The sequence below is a fragment of the Hibiscus syriacus genome, unplaced genomic scaffold (assembly GCF_006381635.1).
Source record: "Hibiscus syriacus cultivar Baekdansim isolate YM2019G1 unplaced genomic scaffold, ASM638163v2 tig00110503_pilon, whole genome shotgun sequence".
Classification (NCBI taxonomy): domain Eukaryota; kingdom Viridiplantae; phylum Streptophyta; class Magnoliopsida; order Malvales; family Malvaceae; genus Hibiscus; species Hibiscus syriacus.
The window spans coordinates 4,976,950-5,003,313 of record NW_024062764.1 but is presented as its reverse complement, the minus strand read 5'-3'; the positions used below and the strand labels follow the sequence as shown (position 1 = coordinate 5,003,313).

General features: G+C 35.1%; 1 pseudogene; it reads left to right on the top strand.

Annotated features, from left to right (window-relative positions):
• The window catches only part of LOC120129770, a 34,030-nt pseudogene that overhangs the window by 5,894 nt on the left and 1,772 nt on the right, over nt 1–26,364 (top strand).

Genomic DNA, 26,364 nt, shown 5'->3' with positions numbered 1-26,364 from the left:
TGACGATGAGCCACCTTCGAGTGTCTAGAAGTATGTTCTTGATGAGTGCTGAAAATGGAATCTGGTATGGGTTGGAAGGAATAAAGTTACTATACTTGAACCTGATGAGGTGGAAATGCTTCTAGGTTTCCCTAAAAACCATACATGAGGATCTGTATAGAGACATGTTCCATGGTGGTATCAATGTCCTGTCTCTTTTCTCTGGGATCAATGATGCAGAGGTTGCCTTTTACTGTCTTGGCATACTTTTGAAAACAGATGTGCAAGAACTAAATGATGATCGGTTGGAGCAATTGATGAGTAGTTTTAACGGACTCGACCTTGTTGGTGGTGGCATCCAGCGTAACAACCTTACTGGAAGGAATAAACATCATTGTGATGGGCTTAAAGATTTTTGTTGGTGCATTTACTTGCAATGATTACTACAACAAACTGTCTCTTATGCTGCTCCAATATATCCCACTTTTTTCGAATCATGGAACGGTTTAGTTGACAGTAAAACTTGTCATCTTCAACTTTTGGAATACTGTAACCAATGTTACCCTATATAACCAGAGTGCAGATAATGACTTGTTCATGGCTTTATGATGGTGATAATTTGCTTATTTTGTATTCCATGCCTTTAAAAGTATTAACATAAAGTGATATTCAGAAATCTTTAACTTATTTCAAAATTATGTTAATCCATAAAAGAATAAATTGAATTTTCGAAAATAAATTGAATCTCAAATAAATTGAACTTGGAATTTATTAATAGATAGAATTGTATTCAAAGTTATGGCAAGCACAAGAATGATAAAAATTCAAATGACTCAACAAATTATTAGCATGAGTATTTCTAAATTAATCAAATCGACACGATTTAGAGCAATGATGTAAGCTTTTGTCTGGAAGATCTCAAACGTTATCAAAATGCTTGTAGATGTGAAGTTTCTCTCAAACTGTCAAAATCTTAAGAGGGTTCAATTGCCAGATGCCTAATATCAATAAGCATTTGAGCCGCCCATTCAGGTTTTCAACTCAAATCCTTCATTTGGTTACAAGATGCCCTTTTCGAGTTTTCATCTTGACCCCTTTTTCTTTTTTTCTTTTCTTTTTTTTTTCTTTTTTCTTTTTTTTGTTCTTTTTCCTTTTTTCGTTCTTTTTTTCTTCAAGCATAATATTTCTTGACAGAATCCGAGTTTATTGGATTTCTCAGAATTTTTCCATCAATTTCTGCCAAGATCAACGCTCCTCCGGAAAAGGCCTTTTTTACAACGTATGGCCCTTCCCAATTAGGCATCCATTTCCCACGGAAATCTTTATGTATAGGCAAGATCTTTTTTAGTACTAGATCACCTTCTTGGAATTCTCTTGGATGTACTTTTTTGTCATGAGACTTCATCATCCGTTTCTGATACATCTGTCCATGGCAAATAGCTTTCAATCTTTTCTCCTCAATAAGGTTCAATTGATCAAATCTAGCTTGGATCCATTCGGATTCATCCAATTTTGTTTCTCTCAACATTCGAAGCGATGGAATCTCAACTTCAATTGGTAAGACTGCTTCCATCCCGTAGACTAAAGAAAAAGGTGTTGCCCTAGTAGATGTTCGAACAGTAGTTCGGTATGTATATAAAGCAAAAGGTAACTTCTCGTGCCAATCTTTGTAAGTTTCAGTGGTCTTTGTAATGATTCTCTTGATGTTCTTATTTGCTGCTTCAACTGCCCCATTCATCTTTGGACGATATGCCACTGAGTTTGCATGTTTGATCTTAAACTGTGCCAAAGTTCGGTCATCATTTTGTTGTTCAGGTTCAGAGCATTATCTATAATGATCCTTTCTGGTAGGCCATACCGGCAAACTATCTCTTTCTTTATGAATTTGCAGACTGTGGACCTCTTAATATTGGCATATGAAGCAGCTTCAACCCATTTGGTAAAATAATCAATTGCCACAAGGATGAAGCAATGTCCATTCGATGCTTTTGGTGTGATTGCACCAATGACATCTATTCCCCACATAGAAAATGGCCAGGGTGCTGTCATTACGTGTAAAGGAGATGGGGGTACATGAATCTTGTCTGCATATATATGGCATTTATGACATTTCCTTGCATAATCAATGCAATCTGTGTGCATGGTAGCCCAATAGTATCCATATCTCATTATTTTTCTGGCCATGGAAAGACCATTTGCATGTGTTCCGCATATTCCACTGTGTACTTCTTCAATGATGCTTCTGGCTTCACTGGCATTTAAACATCTCAATAGCATTTGATCATTGCTTCTTCTATACATAATCTCGCTATCAAGAGAATATCCAGCATCCATTCTTCTCAAGGTTCTTTTATCAATTTCAGATGCATTTTGTGGATAATTTTGATTTTTGATATATTGCAGGATATCATGATACCATGGTTTACCATCTACCTCTTCCTCCACATTATAAAAATGTGCAGGAATTTCATATACTTGCATTTTGATTGGCATCATATCAACTTTCTTAGTTGCCTGAAACATAGCAGCTAATGTAGCCAAAGCATCTGCCATTTGATTTTCTTCTCGAGGGAGATAATTGAAGGTGACTTTCTCAAATCCTTTCACTAATTTGAGGGTAAAATTTCGGTATTCCAACAATTTGGGATCTTTTGTTTCCCATTCTCCTCGTAATTGATACACCACTAACGATGAATCTCCATATATTTTGAGACATTTGATTTTTCTTTCTATAGCTGCTTTCAATCCCATGACACAAGCTTCGTATTCCGCCATGTTATTGGTGCAAAAGAACTCCAGTCTACTTGTAAAGGGATAATAAATATTTTCTGGAGAAATTAACACTGCCCTGATTCCTCATCCCAAGGCGTTGGATGCTCCGTCAAAGTAAAGCTTCCAAGATGCAGATGCACCATTTGTTCCGACTTCTTCATTCATGGATATGCACAACAAATCTTCATCTGGAAAATTGAAACTCAAAGGCTGATAATCATTTGATACATGACTGGCTAGAAAATCAGCTATGACACTTCCTTTTATCGCTTTTTGGTTGACATATACAATATCAAACTCAGATAATAACATTTGCCATCTAGCCATTCTACCTGTCAAAGCTGGCGATTCCATTAAGAATTTCAAAGGATCAAGTTTGGATATTAACCAAGTAGTATGGTATAACATATATTGTCTGAGTCTTCGAGTAGCCCACACCAAGGAACAACATAATTTTTGTATTGGTGGATATCCAATTTCACAATCAGTAAATTTCTTGCTCAGATAATAAATAGCTTTTTCTTTTCTTCCAGATTCATCATGCTGTCCTAGTACACATCCCATCGAATTTTCAAAGACCGTCAAGTAGAGAATTAACGGTCTATCAGGCATTGGTGATACTAAAATGGGGGCATTGGATAAATATTTCTTAATAATATCCAAAGTTTCTTGACATTCATCATTCCAGACTTCAGGATTGTTCTTTCAAAGTAATTTGAACACTGGATCACATTTGTCAGTTAATTGAGAAATAAACCGAGATATATAATTTAATCTTCCCAAAAAGCCTCGAACTTCTTTTTTTGTATTGGGTGGTGGAAGATCTTGAATTGCTTTTACTTTATCTGGATCAATCTCGATTCCTTTTTTGCTGACCAAAAATCCCAAAAGTTTCCTGGAAGTTACCCCAAAAGTGCATTTAGCGGGGTTGAGCTTTAATTGATACTTCATCAATCTCTGGAAAAGCTTTCTCAGATTTTGAATATGTTCTTATTCAGTTCGGGATTTGGCAATCATGTCATCTACATATACTTCAATCTCTTTGTGCATCATGTCATGAAACAAAGTTACCATGGCTCTTTGATACGTTGCCCCTGCATTTTTCAATCCAAATGGCATCACTTTATAGCAGAATGTGCCCCACATGGTTACAAATGTTGTTTTTTCCATGTCTTCAGGATTCATTTTTATCTGATTATATCCTGAAAAGCCATCCATAAATGAAAACCATGCGTGTCCTGTAGTATTGTCTACCAAGGTGTCTATGTGGGGTAATGGAAAGCTATCTTTCGGACTAGCTTTGTTGAGATCTCTGTAATCCACACACATTCGAACTTTCCCATTTTTCTTTGGTACGGGAACAATGTTGGCTACCCATTCTGAGTATTTGGCTGCCTGTAGGAAACCTGCATTAATCTGTTTCATCACTTCCTCTTTGATCTGTAACAATATTTCTGGCCTCATTCGCCTGAGCTTTTGTTGGACCGGTTTATATTCTGGATTGATTGGAAGCTTGTGCATTACTATATCTGTACTCAAACCAGGCATATCTTGATAAGACCAGGCGAATATATCTTTGAACTCTTGAAGAAGATTTATCAATTCTTGTTTTATCTTGATTGTCATAGTAGTACAAATTTTCACCTCTTTCATTTCTTCATCTGTTCCCAGATTTACAGTTTCAATCTCTTCTTTGTGAGGTAGAATTTGTTTATCTTCTTTTTCTACCACTCTTAATAATTCAGTAGGAACATCACATTCCAGTTCATCCTCACACCCATTGATTTCTTCCAGACATATGGGCTGCTCTAAATTTATCTCTCGATTAAATTTAGGAATAAACATGCTATTAACATTGTGACACCTGCAAATTTAAGTCTGACATATTTCCGAAAGAATATAGTAAATTTATGAAATAAATGTAAAATGTAAGAAAATGTAAAAAATGATTGCCATCTGAAAATTTTAAAGAAAATTTCTTATATTTAATATTAGGTTAACATAATTTCCTTTACAAGATAACAAAAAGTTTTCATACTTTTGAGCTAAACATAAAGATTAGTTATGAATATTACTCTGTGTTAATATTAAAAACTATATGAAGGTCTTCAGTGGTCTAATTGTTGAGTGTTTCTCCAGGAAAACATGGGCGAATCCTATCCAAATATTTGCCAGTCTTGTTGTCATTCATGATCATGTTGATAAATAATCCATTCATAGCTTCTTCAACTATGCTTTGATCTTTCATCAACTTTTCTTCTTTAAAGGCCTCAACAAGCTATTGTTCTACATTAATTGTTCCTCCTGATCTGAATGTGGTCTTCAACTGTGGGAAAAACATGTGTTCCCAAAGGATTTCTTTTCCTTTCAACCTTGCCTTTCTGTCTTCACACCTTCTTTTCATCTCTTTGTTCTTTTGCTGAAAATTGGGCTTAAATCCAAGCCCAAAACGATCTTTCTTCATCTTTATACTTACATGAACTGAAATCCGTTGAAGATTCTTTCCTAAACCTTTCCCAGCTTTAGCTCCGATGCCTAAAGTTTGTCGTACCGTCATCTTGGTGCAATCAGATAATCTGGGATATGGAATTTTGCTTCCTTCTGCAATAAAGGTTGCATTGACAAATTCAAGAGCTCGGAAAGAGCATTCAAGAGCATCATCATTGGTTTCAATATATGGAACATCACTTGTTATAGACGCAATGATTTCTTCTTCAGCTCCTACGCATATTAGTTGTCCATCAACAACAAATTTCAATTTCTGATGTAATGAAGAAGGAACGGCTCCTGCTGAATAAATCCATGGCCTCCCTAATAAACAATTATATGTAGGGTGGATGTCCATCACCACAAAGTCAATATTGTACACGACTGGTTCGATTAACAACGGTATTTCCATTTTCCCAAGCACCTCTTTTTGAGTACCATCAAAGGCTCGTACTACATTCTGATAACTCTTCATGTGTGATTTATCCACAGGCATTCTTTGAAGTGTGACTAGAGGCATCAAGTTGAGAGCGGATCCATTGTCAATCAATACTCCTGGCAAAACATGACCATGACAATGTGTAGTGATATTCAAAGCTTTTACTGACCCCATTCCGCCTTCAGGTATTTCATCATCCGTGAACGTTATGTAATTGTCAGCGGCTATATGTCCCATAATTCTGTCAAGTTTATTGAGGGATATATCTTCAGGGATAAAGGTTTGATTAAGCATTCTCATCAAAGCATTTCTATGTGCTTCTGAATTCATCAATAGATCAAGAATAGAAATTCTCGCTTGTTGTTTGTGTAGTTGTTCAACCACACTATACTCACTATGTTTCAGGAATTTCAAAAATTCTTGCGCTTGTTTTTCTGTTACAGGCTCATTGAATGCTGGAGGGGATTCATCATTAAATACCTTTTGGGGTATTACCATGGTTTTTCCTTTTGTTTTCACTTGTTCCGAGGCATTGGATGTTTCGGGAGAGTAACATCTCCCACTTCTTGTAAAGAATCCGACTTCACTCACTGCTTCAGATGTCGAACCCAGACTCTGTATTTTCTCTTCTGTTTTTTCTAGAGAAACAGATCCTCCTACCATTGAAACATTGGTAGTATAATTCCAAGGTACCCTACGGGTATCCTTGTATGGAAATGGTAAAGGAGTTGTGATAACTACTTTCGGTTTTGTTGGTACAGGAATTACTGTAGATGATTTCACATTAATGATCACAGGATCATTTGTTCTTTGACTAGGTTTAGAATCTTCTGATGAGCAAACATCATCTTCTTTTTCCCTGGTTCTTCTTCAAAGAATTCTATCTCTCTGCTATTCATCAAATTTTGCACCAAATCCCTAAACTCAGGACATAGTTGAATTTTATGCCCCTTCTCTTGATGATATTCACAATAATTCTTGCCTTCATTATGCTTTGGCCTGAATTGTTGTGGAATTATACCAGCTAAAGAGAGTTGTTGAAATACCCAAACAAAAGGAGATTTAATTTCAGAAATGTCAGTTTTTGCTTTCTTTCTGTTCTCTTCCTAAATTGCATTCACGTTTTTATCTCCATGATTTGGCAATGGATAATTTGATGTAGATGGTGAATTGAATTCCAACTTTCCAGTGTTGATCAAATTTTGAACCACCCTTTTGAATGCCAAACAGTTTTCAATAGAATGACCCGTAATTCCTTCATGGTAAACACAGTGTGCCTTTACATCATACCATGGAGGGAATGGTGGTTGCATGGGAACCAAAGGATAGGGCCGTATGACATCTGCTTTTAACAGCGAATCATAGATTTCAGCATATGGTACTGGTAAAGGTGTAAAAGACAACCTTTCATTTTCCTTTCGAGATCCTCTGGACTCTACTCGAGTAGTGTTTGTTTCTTCTTTCTTAACCCTTGGCTGGGTTATTGTAACACTTTTCGATGAATCCTTGTTGTAAGAATTTGCATTGTTGACTTCATTCTCTTTTTTCTGGTACATAGGTCTTTTGGAACTACACCCCTCATTTGATTCAATTTTTCCACTTTTCAAGACATTTTCAATGAGTTCTCCAGAAATGACCAAATCTGCAAAATTTCTGGTTGCATTCCCCATTAGATGATTTAAATAAGGAGCTTTCAATGTATGGACAAATATTACTGTGGCCTCTTTTTCTGACAAAGGTGGTTGAACTTGGGCTGCCGTGTCACACCATCTCTGAGCATACCATCTGAACGTTTCGTTATTCTTTTTCTCCAAATTTTGGAGAGTCCATCTATCAGGGACCATGTCTGTTACGTGGCGGTACTGTTCTAGGAATACTTTAGCCAGATCTTTCCAAGATCTAATGTTAGCTTTGGTCAATTGAGTATACCATTTTAAGGCTGGTCCTGTCAAACTATCTTGAAAGCAGTGAATTAACAATTTCTCGTCTTTCACATATCCTGCCATTATGCGACAAAACATAGTAATGTGGGATGAAGGGCATGTGGTACCGTCATATCTATCAAATTCGGGAGCTTTGAACTTGATGGGGAGGATTAGGTCTGGAACCAAACTCAACTCACTAGCGTCAAACCCATAGAATGATTCAGTTATTTCCACGGATTTCATTCGTTCTTCTAAGCTCTTGATCTTTCTGGTCAATTCTTCATTTACTTTTTCTTTCTCATTCAGCTCATTCAAATCTGGGATTAAATGCTCAGCATTAAAATCCCCTATTTTCACATCTGATATAAGTGGATTTTTGCTTGAAGATGCAGGATCCACTTGTCGATTTTCATGTGGTTTGGCTTCTTGAAATGTTGATGTGCGAGCATTGATTTGTATAGGTGTAGTACCAGAGTGATAAATTGGTTCTGGTGGAAAACCTAAAGGATACATAGGTTCTTGGTCGAAAGATACAGGATTTTCATACATTTTTCCAATGATAGCATGCTTTTTAAACATGTCTTCTATTTTCTGCATCATGCTGTCTTGTGAATTTGCAATACTGGCTTCAATTTTCTCTAGCTTCATTCTCATTTCTGCTTGTTCTTTATTATGTTGTTCCTCAATACGTTGTATTTTATCCTCCATAATTCTCTTAGTAGCTTGTCTAGTACCGTAGTGATGTTGTATTTCTCTTTTGGCCAGAATAACTGCGATTGAAAAATCTTCTGATATTATTATATTTTTTTTCAAATTTTAATTAATGAATTTTATCTTAATAATAAAAATTTTACATAAAGAAAATCATGAAATGAATAATGAATGTAAGCAAAATGTATGTATGCAAAAAGGTATTGATCCCAAAAAGTTAACTGTCATAGAACAACTTTCATCGGCATACAAAAGTTTCTTTATAATAGTTCATAACTACAGATAAGGCTTAGCTTTCCTATTAAGCTCTATAATTTCTTTCATTAACCATGACACATTCTTTCCGAACTTAGAAACTGGATCAACGTGATGCTCAATTATTTTAGCTTCAACAGCTAGTTCCCCAACATATCTAGCAACTTCGTTCATTTGTACCATGGCTTCGAATACCATATTACTTCTTTCTTCACTTCTTTCTACATAGAAATCAGTTGACTTTTGCCATTGTTCATTAGTTCCTTCAAGAGTTTGCTCTAACTCAGTGATTCTGACTTGATAATTGTACAGAGTTTTTTCAAGATCTCTAATGCGTCTTCGCAGTGAAGCACTTTCCTCATTACTTTCTTTGAGATCATTAGGTCCTAGATGAACCTTTTCTTGAAATAATGACTCTTCAAGTTGCAAAATGTAAGCGTTAAACTCTGAGTTTTTGTTTCTAGACCGATCCAGATCTTCTTCAAATTTTGTTCATGCTTCTTGCGTTCTTTGATTAAGCTTCTGGATTTGAACATTCTTGTTTCTGCATCTTTGCATCCAATTGCTAGCCATTTCTTGCTCTACCTCAAGTTTGGTGTTGAAATTCTTTCTTTCCAGCTCCCATTTTTCTTTTTCAATATTGAACTCTTCAATCTTTTGGCCTCTGACTTCAAGTTTGGCAATCAGCTGGTTCATTTCAGATTCAAATCCCTTGAACATGATATTTTTCTCATCTTCAAATTTATCAAAGATGTCATTCTTCATCTCCTCTAAATCTTTGGCTCGATCCCTTTCTCTTTGCATTTCATTCATGATCTCGCGATGTTCAGCTTTGTGTTTTATAATTCGCTCTCTTCTGTCAACCTCAAAATCTTCCATTTTTCTTTAATGCTCTAAATTCACCATCAACTTTTTCTTTGTTTTCTCTCAACATTGCACATTGTGATGAATGAAAGTCAATGTCAACACCCAACATAGCTTTATCTCGTCTCATTTGCTCTAATTTTCTCGACCAGCCTTCTCTTTCTGCTTCAAACTCAGCTCTCAGGATTTCAATCTCTGATGGAACCACCTTAATGCGATCTTCCATAGAGATATCCTCATTTTGATCTGGTAGATGAATATTTTCATTTTTCCTGACAGATCTCCATTCCTCATAATCAGGAGTTAGCATTTCTTTTGCTGCTTTAGCTCGGATACAAAAAGTTGTTTTCCAAGCTGTAAAAGCGTCCATAATATTTATTTTATAATTTTTGCTGTGGAATACGAACTCAGACGAATGTAATCCAACAGTGACAGGTACAAATTGACGACCTTCATACTGTCTTATGACCAAAAGTGGTGCATATCCAATTCCTCCCCACAATCCGAGCATCATTATCCAATTGTAATCACCACATTTGTAAAAGAATTCTCTTTGGATTTTCCATGGGGCTCGCCAAACAATGTCATTGCTTTGCATATTTCGAAAGGCATTAATCCACATATCTTCTTAATTTCTTTCGGCCATTCTTGCTCCAGAAATTCTTTTAGTGGTGAGTAATCCGTATTAAAGCGCCGGTATGAAACCTTTTCTATTCTCCAAAAATGGCTACGGATCCAAACATATAACAATTGGGTACACCCTGAGAATCGTCCACCTCCTAGCTTTCTACAAGCATTTAACGATCTGAAAGTCTCTGCTAGAATTGCAGAAGAAGGATTAATCTTTTTTGGTAGTTGCTCAAACAAATCTACTACTGCAGCTTCAATATATCCCAATACTTTTGGGAAGATGACCACACCATACATACCCAGAGCAAATAGATCGAATCGTACTTTAGTGTTTGGATGACTCTGAATAAGTTCTTTAATGTTAGTCCAAGCAATGCCTTTGCTTTCGCCTTTTTGTTTTGTACGGGATGCCACCCATTCTTCTCGTACTCCGGCAATCTTTGCTAATTTAACTCGAAAGGGTTGAGTTTTAATTGACTTTGAATAAATTTGCTTCTCCAAAGCCCCTTCTATATGTAACAAAGTTGTGTATTCTTCAATAGTAGGGACCAAGTCCTCTTTATTGAGAGTGAAGCAATTGTACCCGGGATTCCAGAATTGAATTAGGGCTCGAAGTAAGTCATCATCAACTTCAACATAGAGCAAATATGGGATGTCTCCGTAAGTCTGATAAAACTGCAACTTTTTATTTGAGTCCCAACTTTCCCAAATGCTTCACAAATCTTGCATATCATTTCTTTTTAGCGAAACTGGAGCATAACTGGCCAAGTCCGATACATAGTCATCTTGCAGACTGTCTCCTCCTTGTCTTTGTAAGTCCTCAGCCCACTGTCTTACTTCTGAGTTTAGAATTATTTGATTTGAACACTTTTTATCCATGGATGAAGGCTTTCCAATGAGACAATTAACACGAGGATCAATGTCTTTTATCCTGTAGGATGCTATGCAAACAGAAGAAATAAAGAACACACAAACAGAAATGAATTAGTTTACATAATAAAGAAATTTAATAATAATGTCTACCTAAATATCCTTATTTAAACATGCTTTTTTCATAATTTAAATTCACATGTAATTTAATCAGTAAGAAAATAAATAAATAAATTAAAAGGAAAGTTAGAATTCATTTCTCCTGTGTGTACACCTATTTTGGACAAAATTTCGGCATGGCTTCAGATCGGAAGAGTTTCTAAGGTTTATTATATGCAGGGTTTCAGATCTAAGAATAAAGGTACCCGAACTGTCTTTGTTGATGCCCCCTTGGGCTATCAAACCCTCAATCCTAGTCCATTACAGACTTTAAACGAATCGAGTTCAATTCGAGGTGACACATTTCTCTATGCCTGACACGGAGAATAAATTCTCACGAAGACATAGAGCATATGAATCATGAAAGTTACTTGCTAGGTCTGACACGGAGAATAAATTCTCACGAAGACGTCTCTTTCACTCCCACTTAAAAGGGACAAACTCAATTATAGAGCTTTATGTTATGCAATGCAAGTGTTGTGTGTGAGGAGAAATGTTCAAACCTTTGACAGAAAAATAAATAATAAAATAAAATACTTGCAAATAAAATGAAATATTAATAAGAAAATATATAAATGCTATGAAAATAATAAGTATATAAAAAAATTTGAAAAGAAAGAATTATAAATCAAATATATGAATTTTTAATTTATAATTAATAGAGACAATTTATAATTGATTTTAAAAGTTTGACCAGTCCCCAGCGGAGTCGCCAAGCTGTCGTAACCGGTTTTCGTCCGGGCACGAAATATTTATTTGGCAGGAAAAATGATGTGAATAAATGGTTTTGAAAATAATTTGGGAGTCGCCATCGGCCTTTTGGGTCAGGTAGGTCGAATACCTAAAAAAATATCTTTTAAAGGAGTTTTTAATAAAACATCAATTAAAAGATAAACTGATCTGCGTTTTAACCAAAAATTTGTTCTTTTTGATAATAAAAAGGGATTCGTGGTCGGTTACGTTTAGGGAAGGATTAGCACCCCTACAACGCCCAAAATTGGCACTTTTTTAATTATAAATTGTCTCTATTATTAAAAATTTAAAAATTAAAAATATATTTAATTTATAATCCTATTATTTCAAAATTATAATTATAAAAAAAATAATTTATATATATTTATAAATAAAATATTTATTTATTTAGAAATATCAGAAAAGGACTTCTAGGTGTCTTAAGACAGCTCTTTTCTTCGATATTAATAAATATTAATATAATAATTTAAATAAAATTAAATTATAATTTTTTTATAATATTTAATTTTAAAATACAAGAATAGGATATCCAGTTGTATTAAGAATGCCCTTTTCTTCGATATTGAAAAATAAATAAATAAACATTAAAATATGATAAAAATAATTTATGTAAAAAATATAAATTATTATTTATTATATATATATTTATATGACTATATAATAATAATAAAAATAATATTTAAATATATAAACAAGTAAAATTAAAACAATAAAAATACAATTAGAACTATATATTTAAGAGCGGTAAAATAAATGAAAATATTTAAAATTAGTGACTAAATTATAATAAAATTAAAATTAAATACCTAATTCATAATTAATTATTTAAAATTATAGGGATTAAACATGCCATTTTCCTTATTTATTAATTTGGTGACTAAAATAAAATTATATAAAATTCGAATATCAGATTAAAATAAATTAAAAATATATACTCATGATTAAAATATTATTTATTAAAACTAAAGGACTAAATACGTATTTTATCTAAAATATTTATAATTACGGTTAAGGGCTAAAATATAAATAAATAAAATTGAGAGACCAAATTAAAAGGATTATAAATTTGATTTAGTGACTAAATTATAAGAATTACAAGTTAAGGGACTGCGGACGGGATTTAACCCTTAGTTAATTACACAAATAGCCCTCCCCGAAACGACATCGTTCGGGAAGGGCTATTTAAAGCCCGAAACCGGCAAGCCCTAAGGGCCAGCTCTCATTTCCTTTCTTTCCTCTCTCTCTCTTCTGAGAGAATTCAAATTCTCTCTCGCTTCTCTCTAAAACAGAGAGAAGCACATCGGCCGACAGCCGTTCCGATGTTCTTTTCTTTTAAACAGCTCCCGATCGGAGCAAATCTAAAAAAGTACCTTCGATTTTCGAAGGTTTTTGGTGACGTTTGAAGAGGTCCGGCGGTCGTGGCTTCCTTGGTAAGCTTCTCTCCTTTCTTTTCTTTTGTTTTTGGTTGCTGTGTTGTGGGTTTGCTCTGCTTTGTTGGGGTTTTTTTTTGTTCTCTGTTCTTTTTCCTTTTTTTTGTTGGCAGGGGGCTCGGTGGCTTTTATAGCCACCACCGGTGATAGCTTCAGACCGGTCTAAAAGGGGTTCTTCGGTGAGTCACTGGACTTCCAGTGGTGACTCACCGTTTGGGGGAGACGTGTGCGACTGGAGTGGCTCTTCTGGAAGCCTTCGACGAGACGTGGCAGCGGTGGAGATGATGGGAGCAGCTGCGGCGGCCGCGTGGCCCTAGGGTATCATACCCTAGGGTTTGCATCTGGATGAGTGTGGGCCGTTGGATCTCTCAGATCCAACGGCTGAGATGATGAGGCGGCGGCTAGAGCTAGGGTTTAGAAACCCTAGTTAAAACCACAAATATTTAGGGTTGGGTTTAGGCTGGTTCTGGTTGGGCCTGGGATTTGGGCTTGTAACTATTATTTTTTAATAATAATAATAATATATATTATAATAATTATAATTATAATAATAATAATTATAATAATAATAATAATAAATAAAAATGGGTAAAAAAGTTAGTATCTTCAAGTCCAATTACATGCATGGTATATGGATGGTATATGGTTTCTCTCTTATTATAAATGTATGGTTGAGTAGTGAAAAATATTTAACAATACATTTTTTTCTTGTGTCTTACTGTCTCAGACAATCTCATATATGGTGGAGCATGTTGTTGGTACCGATTCATTTGGTGTTGTCTTTCAGGTACAAAGTTATCATGATGTAGCAATCTTCATGTCTATTTTCTCTTGGTGTTTTCATTTATTCAAAGTTTTTAACAACCTTGCCTCCCGCCCCTGCCCTTCGAGTTTTAGTAACATTTTATGTTATGATGTAGGTTAAGTGGTTGGAGACAGGTGAATCTGTTGCAATAAAGAAGGTTTTGCAGGACAAAAGATACAAGAACAGGGAACTCTAGATTATATGTATACTTGACCATCCTAATGTCATCCAGCTGAAGCACTATTTTTTTCAACCACAGAAAAAGATGAGCTCTATCTTAACCTTGTTCTGGAGTATGTTCGAGAAACCATTCATAGAGTTTCAAAATACCACTACAGAATCAACATATGCCCATTGTTTACGTGCAACTGTATACGTACCAGGTAACCTTGATCCTTTCTTGCTCTAACTAATCGTAGTGGATTACAAAAGTCTAGTGATTTAAGATTTTAACACTTTTGAGTTTATATTCTTAGGGCATGCTGTGACGATTTATATTGCTTCCTTTTTTTTTTTGTAGATTTTCTGTGCTCTAAATTATTTACATAATGTGGTTGGTGTATGTCATTGTGATATTAAACCGTAGAATATACTAGTAAGTCATTTTTACATTTTTTTTAAATAAGTTGGAGGTTGATGCTAAGAATTTTTCTTGAATATCTTGTTTAAAGGATGTTACTCATCAACTTGACAATTTCTCGACGTTTTTGAGTATGCTGATGTTATAATGTGGTTTTTTTCTGCAAAATTTGGTTTGCTTTAACTTGTCTTTGCTTCTATTCTTCTTCTTGTTCTGTTAATTGTTTGAATATTGAATGCCAAGGCATATTGGAGCTAACGTCATGAGATATTCACAGGTAAATCCCACAGTCACTAGGTGAAGATATGCGATTTCGGCAGCGCAAAGAAGTTGGTATGTTCAGCTTTTTACGAAATTCGGAAGTCTTTCCTTTTCTTGTTTGTAAAACTTACGAGATTTCTCTACAATCTTTAGGTCCCAGGTGAACCCAACATATCATATATATGCTCACGATACTATAGGGCTCCGGAGCTTATATTCGGGGTGACGGAATATACAACTGCTATTGATATGTGGTCTGTTGGTTGTGTGGTGGTTGAGCTTCTGCTTGGACATGCGAGTTTATACAAACAGATATCCGATGCAGCTTCGATGTCGATCTATTATTTTTCCGAATGTATTAACATTCATGATAAGTGTCATTGTTATTTTTGCTTTCGGCATCTATTTCTGCACCATGCAAGGATACAAGGTGTAGACACTAATTTTTTGTCCATTCTTTTTATTATTCTTTTTTATTATTATTATTATTAAATAATAATAATTACAAATAAATATTACAGGCCCAATTGATAACAAACCCGGAGGCCCAACAGAAACAAAATACAAAGTCCAGACCCGATTCGGCCCAGACCACTCAGTAGGACCCAAACCTGATTAGGGTTTGCATCATCTTCTCCAGCACCCGCCAGCTCTATCAATAGTTGGATCTGGTGGGATCCAACGGTCTAGATGCATACAACAGAAACCCTAGGGTTTCATTACACCCTAGGGTCTATTCCGGCTATCGCCTCCACGCTCTACTCCAGCCGCTGCCACGCCTCCGTCGACTCAACAGAAGCCTCCAGAAGATGTAAGGACGGCCGCACACCTCACAACCCTAGGGTGAGTCACCACCGTAGCTCTAGTGACTCACCGAGGGCCACTCATTAACCGGTCCGAAGGGAGTTCCATGGTGGCCTATAAAAGGCCACCGAACCTGCAAAAGAAAGAGGACACGAGCAAGAGACAACCCACATCAGCCAAACAACAAACCGAAAGAAGGAAAAAGAGAGAAACTTACCCATGATTGTCGGAGATTCCAAGCGTCGTCGGAGAACCGAAATACCGAGGTATAAACTTAGATCTAGGAAGTTTTAGGGCTTTTTAGGAGAAAATGAGGTCGGATTCGAGTTTAGGAGATCTTGGCCTTCAATTTGGTGTATTTTGATATTTTTCGGCCACCGTGATTGGTGGTCGACGGTGGCGATCGATGACGGTAGAGGTTACCGGCCGGTGACCAATTTTCCTCTGGCGAGGGAATTTTTAGAGAGAATGGAGATCTTTTAAGCAAAAAAGAAAAATAAAGGGAAATGGCCCTTAGGGCTGGTTTTTGGATTTAAATACCCCTCCCCGAATGGCGTCGTTTTGGGGAAGGGTCTGTGTGTAATTTGGGAATAGACAAACACGTCTATAGTCCCTCCGAATTTGTAACCTTTACGTTTTAGTCACTGGAATTGATTTTATGTGTCTTTTAATTCGATATTCGCATTTTATTTTATTTATAATTTAGTCACTGCCTGTATGTTTAAATATTTAGGATAAATACCAGATCTAGTCCCTTAGGTTTTAATAATTTTTATTTTAATCCCATATAATTATTTATGGTTAAATTACACTAATAGTACTTATATTTCATAATATTTTGAATTAGGGATATTAATTTATATATTTTGCAATTTAATCCTATAGTTTTTTATTTTGGTCACTGTTTAATTGCAATTTTATTTTATTTTTATTATTACCCTTTATGTTTCAATATTTTAGATTTAGTAATTTAATTATTACTTATTTTATTTTAGTCATATGAATATATATACATGAAAGACTCATAGGTATAATTTGACTGATTTTATAATTTAATAAAAGGATAATATTTATTTATTTTTAAATATTAAGAAAGGATTGTCTTAAAGTAACTAGATATTCTATTTTGATATTTTAAAATAAATAAATATCCTATTTATAAAACCTAAAAGATCAAATATATCTATTTTAGTCTAAAAAAGTTATTTTAATCTTAAACGTTTGGGGAAAATATTATATTATTTCAGTTGAAAAGAGAAATATTCATCCTAAAGTAATTTAGGGATTATTTTCTCTTCAATTGGAAATATTGGAATATTTTCTATTTTCCTTAAAATTCTCTTTAAATAAAATTAGGCAATAGAATCTGGAATAATAGGATCGTAAATTAAATTTATATTCGAATTCATAGATTTCCACTAATAGAGACAATTTATAATCAATGAGTACCAATTTTGGGCGTTGTGGGGTGCTAATCCTTCCCCAAATCTAATCGATCCCGAATCCCTTTATTACTAAAAAGAATGAACTTTTGGTTATACGCAGATTGATTTATCTTTTAAATGATGTTTTCTTAAAAGATGATTTTTAGGTATTCGACCAAAAAATGATGATTTGTATCTGGAATGACAAAGGTGTGACTTTTGAAGTCATGCATATGGTGGAAGGTAGTGTTATAAACAAATCAACTCTACCCGAGAAGATAAACATATGGATTTGATGTCTCAAAAACAGGTAGAGGCATTACTTCAGAGTCTCAGATAAATGTAAGGTCAAAATTTGGTTTTGGTAAGAACCAAGAATAGATCATGTAATTGTATTTCTGGCGTTGTATGAGATATGAGAGGTATAATTTTACCACTTGCAAAAGATATATAATTCTTGAAAAATTAAAAGAATATTTAATTGACTTGATATTCAAAAAATATTCAAGATTAAAATTTGATTCCTTGCTCATAACCTTAAAAAGTAGCATAAGTTTATTTAAATATCCTTACAAAAAGAAAGACGAGAAAGAACAAAAAAAAACAAGTTCAAACAAAAAGCTTGAAAATGAGATAAAACACTATGACTGATGAAATGATCTCTTCTTTGATTAGGATGCCCTATATTCCTAGAATGTTGGGTTTATAGTTGGACTAGAGTCTTTGTCCTTGACAATTGTCGTTTCGGTGTCAAATAAAATTCTTTCTTCTTGGACAATAAATAAGGAAATTCGCAGTATAGAGAAGTAAGGGTCGAATCCACAGGGACTTAGAAAATTATAAACTTTTGTTCGGTTTGTTTACACCAGGCGTGAAAGTATTAAATGGGGGGGTTGGTAAAAAGATATTTAAATAAAAAATGATTAAATAAATAAAAGCAATTTAAATAAAAATAAGAGAATAAAGATTGTGAATAAATACGGTAAAATAGCCTCATGCCTTGCTTTGTCTCAATTTTATTTTGATAATCGAATTAGATTTTCCCTTCGGGATTCAAGTAGATTATTTTATCTACAAGGGCAATCCCCGTGACTCTATCTTGTATACAGAATACCCAAGGAAATCTTTGATTTCGGGTTCGAAAATTGATCTAATCAACATCAATTGTCCTATATCAATTACTGTTTAAGTTCGTGGTGACCGACTCGGATTGTTGCTTCAATAATCGTCAATTCCGATCTCAATTCCCTCTTGGCGAAGCCATCTCGCCAAGTGTGTTCCAGGAAGTCGAATTACTTTCTATAAGCCGAATCTTCCTCCCACACATTTAATCGCAACAACCTCTTTACCAAAGTCAATCTTTGATTTTGAAAACTGTTTTGATTTTGAAAAATAAGTGCAGAGATTGAGAGAGAAATTTCGAAGATATTAAGGGCCTGTTTCAATTCTCCCGTTGGAATTGAGTCATCGCGTCAGCTCTCGGCTTATGAAAAATTTAGCTAAGCATGACAAAAGTCATACTTAGCATATTAAAAACAAACTTGAAAATAAAAGAAAAATAAAAAGAACTTGAAAATAAAAGAAAAATGAAAAGAACTTGAAAAGTAAAAAGAGAAAGCTTTTATAAAACCAGAGAGAAAAGAAGATTGTAATTTCAGTGATAAGTTTAGGCTTACCCCAAGTGGGTATTTATAGCCTCTCAAAACTTAAGGATAAACAAAGAAAATAAAATAAAATAATCCTAAAGATAATTGTTTTTTAATTTAAATTCAAACTTAAAACTAGTCTCCTAATGCAACTCTGCTCGTCCATCTTCCAGAAGGCGTGCAGAGGAAGTCTTCTAGAAACCGTCACTGACTGGACCTTCTAGAAACCGCCACGTCAGATCGCGTCGTGCCAAGAGTCGTGCCCATGTCTCCAACCGTGACCTAATAATAAAAAAATGCAGAATGAGCCCGTTTTTTCACTAATTCTGGAAAGTAATGACCTGGACAAAAACAAACATAACACGACCAAATCAGCAACAATAATTCCACAAAATCGAAGAAATAACGAGAAAATATTAACGATTCTGAAAACTCATCAAATTCCCCCTCTCTTATCTCATGCTTGTCCTCAAGTATGATATAATCAAATTTGTCAAAACACCATTTATCGTTCTTTGTCAAGTTTCACATTCAAGGGAAGCAAGATAGAGACCACAAGAAATATTCAAGTCGAGGCATCAATCAATTGAATATCACCAACTGGAACAAGTCAAGTGCAATTGTAATATCTATTCATTTATTAATCTCAATGCTTATAACTCAATACCTTACCGGGATTCACTCAAATCACTCAATGTGTTTAGGGTAAAGAAACGCTCAACGTCAGAATTGACACGATATTACCATAGGCCTACAAGTAAATCAAATCTCCACTACTAATAAGAACAAGATGCATAAATCAAAGGGTCTTTTATTGGTTGTAACGGGGCTTAGGTAAAGGTGGGGAAAAGGCTAAATATATGGCTAAATATTCAAGGCAAGGAACTAACAAATAATAATTTCAACTCCATCAAAACAAACATTAAGTGCAACAAGATAAAAAGACAACCTATCAAACAACAAATTTCTTTTCGAAACACTAAATTTTTTTCTTGTTGTTTTGTTCTCCATTCTTTTTCACGTCTTTTTTTCTTTCTTTTTTCGAACATCTTTTTTTGAACTGCTGTTTTTCTTTTTTTTTTGCTTCGATAGAGCATACAATGGATTAACGGTTCATTTTCCCTGAAATAGGTAGAAAAGAGGGACAAAATAAAATACTCGATTTTATAAATATGGTGAAAACAAAGAAGCGGGAATAGGCTCAAACGTGGTAAACTAGGGGGAAAATGTATGGGTAGGCAATTTAGTGGGGAAACAGAATGGTTAATCCTAAGGTGCCCAAATCATTTTTAAACATCATGTTCATGTGTAATCTCGACAGTATTTAACATGCATGTTCTAGAATACCAAGGTCAAATTCGACACACTCAATCCAACAAAATGAGAGCGAAAATGATATGCTCTTAAAGGCTCAAATCTCACCAAATTATTTTCATGCATTGAGCTAAGCACATTTCAACCAACAAAATCATGGAATATCACAAAAATACCAACTTGATCACAATTCATGTTATTCGCTATCAAGAACATACTAACTTAAACAATCATGTGTTCTCAAACAAGCATATCATTCCAAAAATTCTCAACAAGACAAAGAAATTCAATGAAATTTCCGACAAATCCAATCAACACATACTAGCATCAAAGCATAAAGATAAGCGAAGGGAAATTTAATCCTACACTCTACTCCCCATCACTTAAAGCGTTTTGCCTCAAAACGTAAAATTAAAGTGCAAGAGAAGGAATAAAGTACTCCATGGATTTTGCTAACGTGTGTCGGTCTCCTTAGAAGTGTGCTAACGTGCGTCGTGCTCCCTTAGGGGTTTTGCTAACGTATGTCGTTTAATGAGATGGTGTGCACGGCTGTGGCATTATTTTTTTCTGCTTTGTTCGACTGTTCACTGCTTAGTAGTCTCCAAAATTAGCACTGCTCGAGTCATAATTTCGTAAACCTTCTTCATTTAAGTTTGAAAAAAAATATTCAGTTCTTGCAAAATAAAAATAAAAATTAAATAAAACATGCTCAATTGAAAAAAATAAAAATAAATCAAAGATAAAAATAAAAATGTAACGGAATTAAAAATAATGAGTTGCCTCCCATGAAGCGCTTTTGTTTAACATCGTTAGTTCGACCACCTGATTCAGACTACAGGTTCCATGACAAACACTTCCACTTCATTCGCTTTTTCCAACTAAGAAATTCCTTATGAGAAATTCGAAAACTCTTATAAAGACTTCTTCAAATATTTCCCAATTTAAAAATCTTGTCGAAAAGAATGCCCGTTAAAACATCTTTTTAACCAAAAATTAATTTCCCAAACGATTCCTCGATGGGTTCGACTTAATTTTTGGTGCCTGAAAAATAGAAGGAAGAACTTTAAACTTATAAAGAATCAATTTTAAATCGGCACAATCTGAAAATATATTTTTCAATTTCCTGATTTCCTCATCATGATCTTCTAACTCCCTGCATAGATTAAAAGAAAAATCAGTTTCTACAAACTCATTTTCCAAAGGATCAATAATACCGACATAATTTATGCTCGCCACTTTGTCTGGGTGTTTCATTTTCTTATATACATCAAATGTAACAATCTCACCATCAAATTCCATGGTTAAAGTCTCGCTTCGTACGTCAATCTTTGTGTGTGTAGTACTTAGAAAGGGATGCCCCAATAGAATATCGGAAGAAGTACTACTGTGATAACTCTCCATGTCAATTACATAAAAATCAGTAGGAAATATTAAGTTGTTTACCTCCACTAGCGCATTTTCCAAGAGTCCTTCCGGATAGATTACAGATCTGTCGGTAAGTTGAATTGATATCCTTGTATCCTTCAAAGGCTCGTTAGAAATCATATTGTAAACAGAGAGAGGCATTACATTAATAAAAGCGCCAAGATTACACATGGCTCTTTTTATCCCAACTTTACCAATTTTACATGGTATTGCGAACATACCTTGGTCTTTTAATTTCGGTGGTAACTTTTGTTGGAATACAGCTGAGACATGTTCGCCTATATTTACATTCTCATTCCCGGTAAGCTTCCTCTTTGTTGTACAAAGATCCTTAAAACATAAGCATATCTTGGAACCTTTCGAATAACCTCAAGGAGAGGTATATTGATTTGCACCTTTCGAAATACGTCTAGTATTTCATTTTCCTCAGCTTGTTTATCCCTTTTAATTAATCTTGATGGAAAAGGTGATGGCACATCATAGGGAGATGGCGTTGGATCGTCTATTTGTTCTTTATCATTCTTTTCCTGGGATCCTAAATCATCAATTTTCTTCCCTGATTGTTTCATCTTTTGGAACAGGTGATGTCACTACTATACCACTCCGAAGAGTGATGACGCTAACATTTTCCATTGGATTTACCTCGATTTGGGATGGAAGTTTACCTCATGATTCCAAGCGGCCTATGGTTTGTGTCAGTTTGCTTATCTGTTTGTCCATTTCTTGGAAGTGGACTTCAGTACAAGTCTGGAAATTTTCCTGAGAAAGTGCTAACCTCTCGATAATTGACTCTAGTGATGTCTTCCGTGGTTGTTGTGGTGGTGAAGGTGGTCTCGCTTGATAACCTTGATTTGGTCTTGAGTTCTCAGCATAACTGAAGTTCGGATGATCCCTCCATCATAGGTTGTATGTATTACCGTAGGGATTATAAGTTCTTTAGGGAGGTCCCAGAAAGTTCCCGACTGCATTAACTTGAGCTTCCGTGTCATCTTAAATCAGTGGATAACCGTCTGTCGGATGATCAGGTAATGCACATATTCCACATAATCTATTTGGTCCTATCTTTCCTGCAACAAAAGAGTTGACGACTTCAGTTAGTTTATTTATCTTATTTTCTAAGGAAGTTGAACTTATCTCATGAACCCTTTGAAAATGTTCATTATTTGTGCGGAATTGTTGGGAATTTAAAGCCATTGTGGAAATTAAATCCCTAGCCTCAGTAGGAGTCATATTCACCAAGGCTCCACCGCTGGCATCATCGATCATCTTCATTTCCAGGGGAGTTAATCCTTCATAGAAGTATTGAAGGAGTGTTTGTTTAGTTAACCCATGTTGTGGGCAACTAGAACATAACTTCTTAAACTACTCCCAGTAGTCGTAAAGTGACTCTCCATCAAGATGCTTCATTACAAGTATTTTTTTTTTGTAGTTCACTTACTTTCGCCGCAGAGAAAAACCTATCAAGAAAAAGACGAGTCATATGAGCCCATGTAGTAATATAATTAGGGGGAAGATAAAATAACCCCTCATTAGCTGAAACGGCTAAGGAAAAAATAAAAGCTCTAAGTTTGATTTGATCCTCGGTTACTCCCTGTGGTCTCATACTGGTACAGACCATATGAAATTCCATGAGATGTTTGTGTGGATTCTCGTTTGGCAACCCGCGGAATGTAGGGAAGAGATGAATAAGTCCAGTTTTCAACTGGTATAGAGTTTCTCCTTGTGAAAAATCAATGCACAAAGGCTCTTGCTCAGTGGGTGCCGCGGCTAACTCCCGGATAGTAGGATCGACCATCAGAATTGTATTAACGGATTCACCTGAATTTGATTCTTCTTCTGGATTTAATTATTGTTTCCTTCTTTTCCGAAGCGTATGTGCGTGGAGTCTCCTAGCTCTGGCTTCGATCTCCGGGTCATACTCCACTAATGTGCCCAGATTAGTCCTAGTCATAAATCAAAAGCAAATAAAAAATTAGTAACTTTGGCGAAGTCCCCGGCAACGGCGCCAATTTGACAACTGTCGTTTCGGTGTCAAATAAAATTCTTTCTTCTTGGACAATAAATAAGGAAATTCGTAGTATAGAGAAGTAAGGGTCGAATCCACAGGGACTTAGAAAATTATAAACTTTTGTTCGGTTTGTTTACACCAGGCGTGAAAGTAGTAAATGGGGGGTTTGGTAAAAAGATATTTAAATAAAAAAATGATTAAATAAATAAAAACAATTTAAATAAAAATAAGAGAATAAAGATTATGAATAAATACGGTAAAATAGCCTCAAGCATTGCTTTGACTCAATTTCCTTTTGATCATCAAATTAGATTTTCCCTTCGGGATTTACGTTGGTTACTTTGTCTACAAGGGCAATCCCTGTGACTATATCTTGTATACCGAACACCCAAGGCAATATTTGATTTCGGCTTCAGAAATTGATATAATCAGCATCAATTATTGTAGATCAATTACCGTTTAAGTTCGTGGCGACCGACTCGGATTGTTGCTTCAATAACCGTCAATTTTGATCTCAGTTCCCTCTTAGCGAAGCCATCTCGCCAAGTGTGTTCCCAGTAAATCGAATTGCTTTCTATAAGCCATATCTTCCTCTCATACATTTAATCACAACAACCTCTTGACCAAAGTCAATCTTTGATTTTGAAAACTGTTTTGATTTTGAAAAATAAGCACAAAGATTGAGAAAGAAATTTTGAAGATATTAAGGGCCTGTTTCAATTATCCCGTTGGAATTGAGTCATTGCGTCAGCTCTCGGCTTATGAAAATTTTAGCTAAGCATGACAAAAGTCATACTTAACATATTAAAAAAACCTTGAAAATAAAAGAAAAATGAAAAGAACTTGAAAAGTAAAAAGAGAAAGCTTTTATAAAATCAGAGAGAAAAGAAGATTGTAATTTCAGTGACGAGTTTAGGCTTACCCCAAGTGGGTATTTATAGCCTCTCAAAGCCTAAGGATAAACAAAGAAAATAAAATAAAATAATCCTAAAGATAATTGTTTTTTAATTTAAATTCAAACTTAAAACTAGTCTCCTAATGCAACTCTGTTCGTCCATCTTCCAGAAGGCGTTCGAAAAAGTCTTCTAGAAACTGTCGCTGACTGGACCTTCTAGAAACCGCCACATCAGATTGTGTCGTTCCCAGAGTCGTGCCCATGTCTCCGGCTATGACCAAATAATAAAAAAGTGCAGAATGAGCTCGTTTTTTTTCACTAATTCTGGAAAGTAAGGACATGCACGAAAACAAGCATAACACGACCAAATCAGCAGCAATAATTCCAAAAAATTGAAGAAATAACGAGCAAGAATTAACGATTCTGAACACTCATCATTCCTCATTTGCCCCCCATTTTTTGATCATTTCTCTTATCCAAGCTGATTGCAGCTGTGATTGGCGTAGTATTCGTCATGTTCTCTAAACTGCCCAAAGCCTCATCTGTCCCCAGGAAGTCTGATATGGGTGTTTGAGATGTTTTCATGATGGCATCTTCCCAGTTTATTTTTAAACCTATGGGTCAATTTCGGATTACATCCATGGGAGCCATTTTACTTTGATTTCCTTTCCCATTTTCTTGTGACCGATATTCTTCACAGGATTTGATCACATTAGTCTCCATTGAGGTGACTATTTCTGAGTATTAAACCTTAACCCCTTCTTTTACCTTGCACTTTTGAATTGCTTGCTCTAAAGGATCTTGGAACTTCCCCTCAAGGTTAATAGAAACCTTGGCTGAACAATCTGGAGTTCCAATCTGGTTTATCCAAGGAACCTCCTTATAGGTCTATTTCTCATTTAGAGGCCACTGTGGCTGGATAAATTGTGGAGTTGTTAATCCGGCTGAGAGCATTTTTAATGCAATTTTCACCCGAAAAGTGGAAATGAGTAAATTGAAAACCCTGCACATTCTTTTTCTTCTTGATTAGCCTTCGCCCCTTTTCTATGCCCCTCTTCTTTGAGTAAAGCTTAGCTCTCACAAGGGTACCTTTATCTCTCATCACTTCTTCATTCATTGTTGATCCAGTGGGACCCTTTACGACCATATCTGATTTTTAGATCTGGCTTGAGCTATCTTGCTTCTTAATAGGTCGTTGATCACCTATTACTGTTATTTTGACTTCACTATTGACATTCATAATCCCATTCAAATCCTTTACAACAGGATCTTCTGAGGGTTTTTCTCCATGGATCATAATAGTCATCATATGCATCAATTTAGACATTCGTTCTCTTGACTCGTCTTGGAATTTATTTGTTTGATCAGTCATTTCTTGTTGAATCTTGATAAGTTGCTCTTGGAGTTTCTTGATTCTACCAACCCTTGCTAAAATCTCATTCATGGCTCTTATCATTCTCTAGGAAGACCAAGTTAGCTCCAATTTGATTTTGAAAATTCTGTCATGGAATCTTCCACGAATTATTCCCATATTTTCGTGATTTAATGCATGTAATAATTTGAAACAAAATGCAATTAAATGTAAAAAATGCAAATGCAAACATAAAAAATGAAAAGGTGAGAATGTAAATGTGAGAATGCAAAATGAAAATGCAAATGCAACGAAGGTGTTGATTCCAAATTAATTGTCATAAAAAAACTTCCAAAAAATACACAATGTCTCAATAAACTGAGGCAAACGGAAACTATAAATTACATCACACTGCTCGACTTCTTCAATTTTGATCGAATATGTAAGAAAACAATCTTCTTTTATCCTTGGCTTGATGGAAAAATCCAACGCTTTGACTTCTTTTCCAGAAACGCATTTGTTGAGCAACTATATGCGACTGCATCATCCATTGTCTTGTGCTGGTTATCGTTGTTGC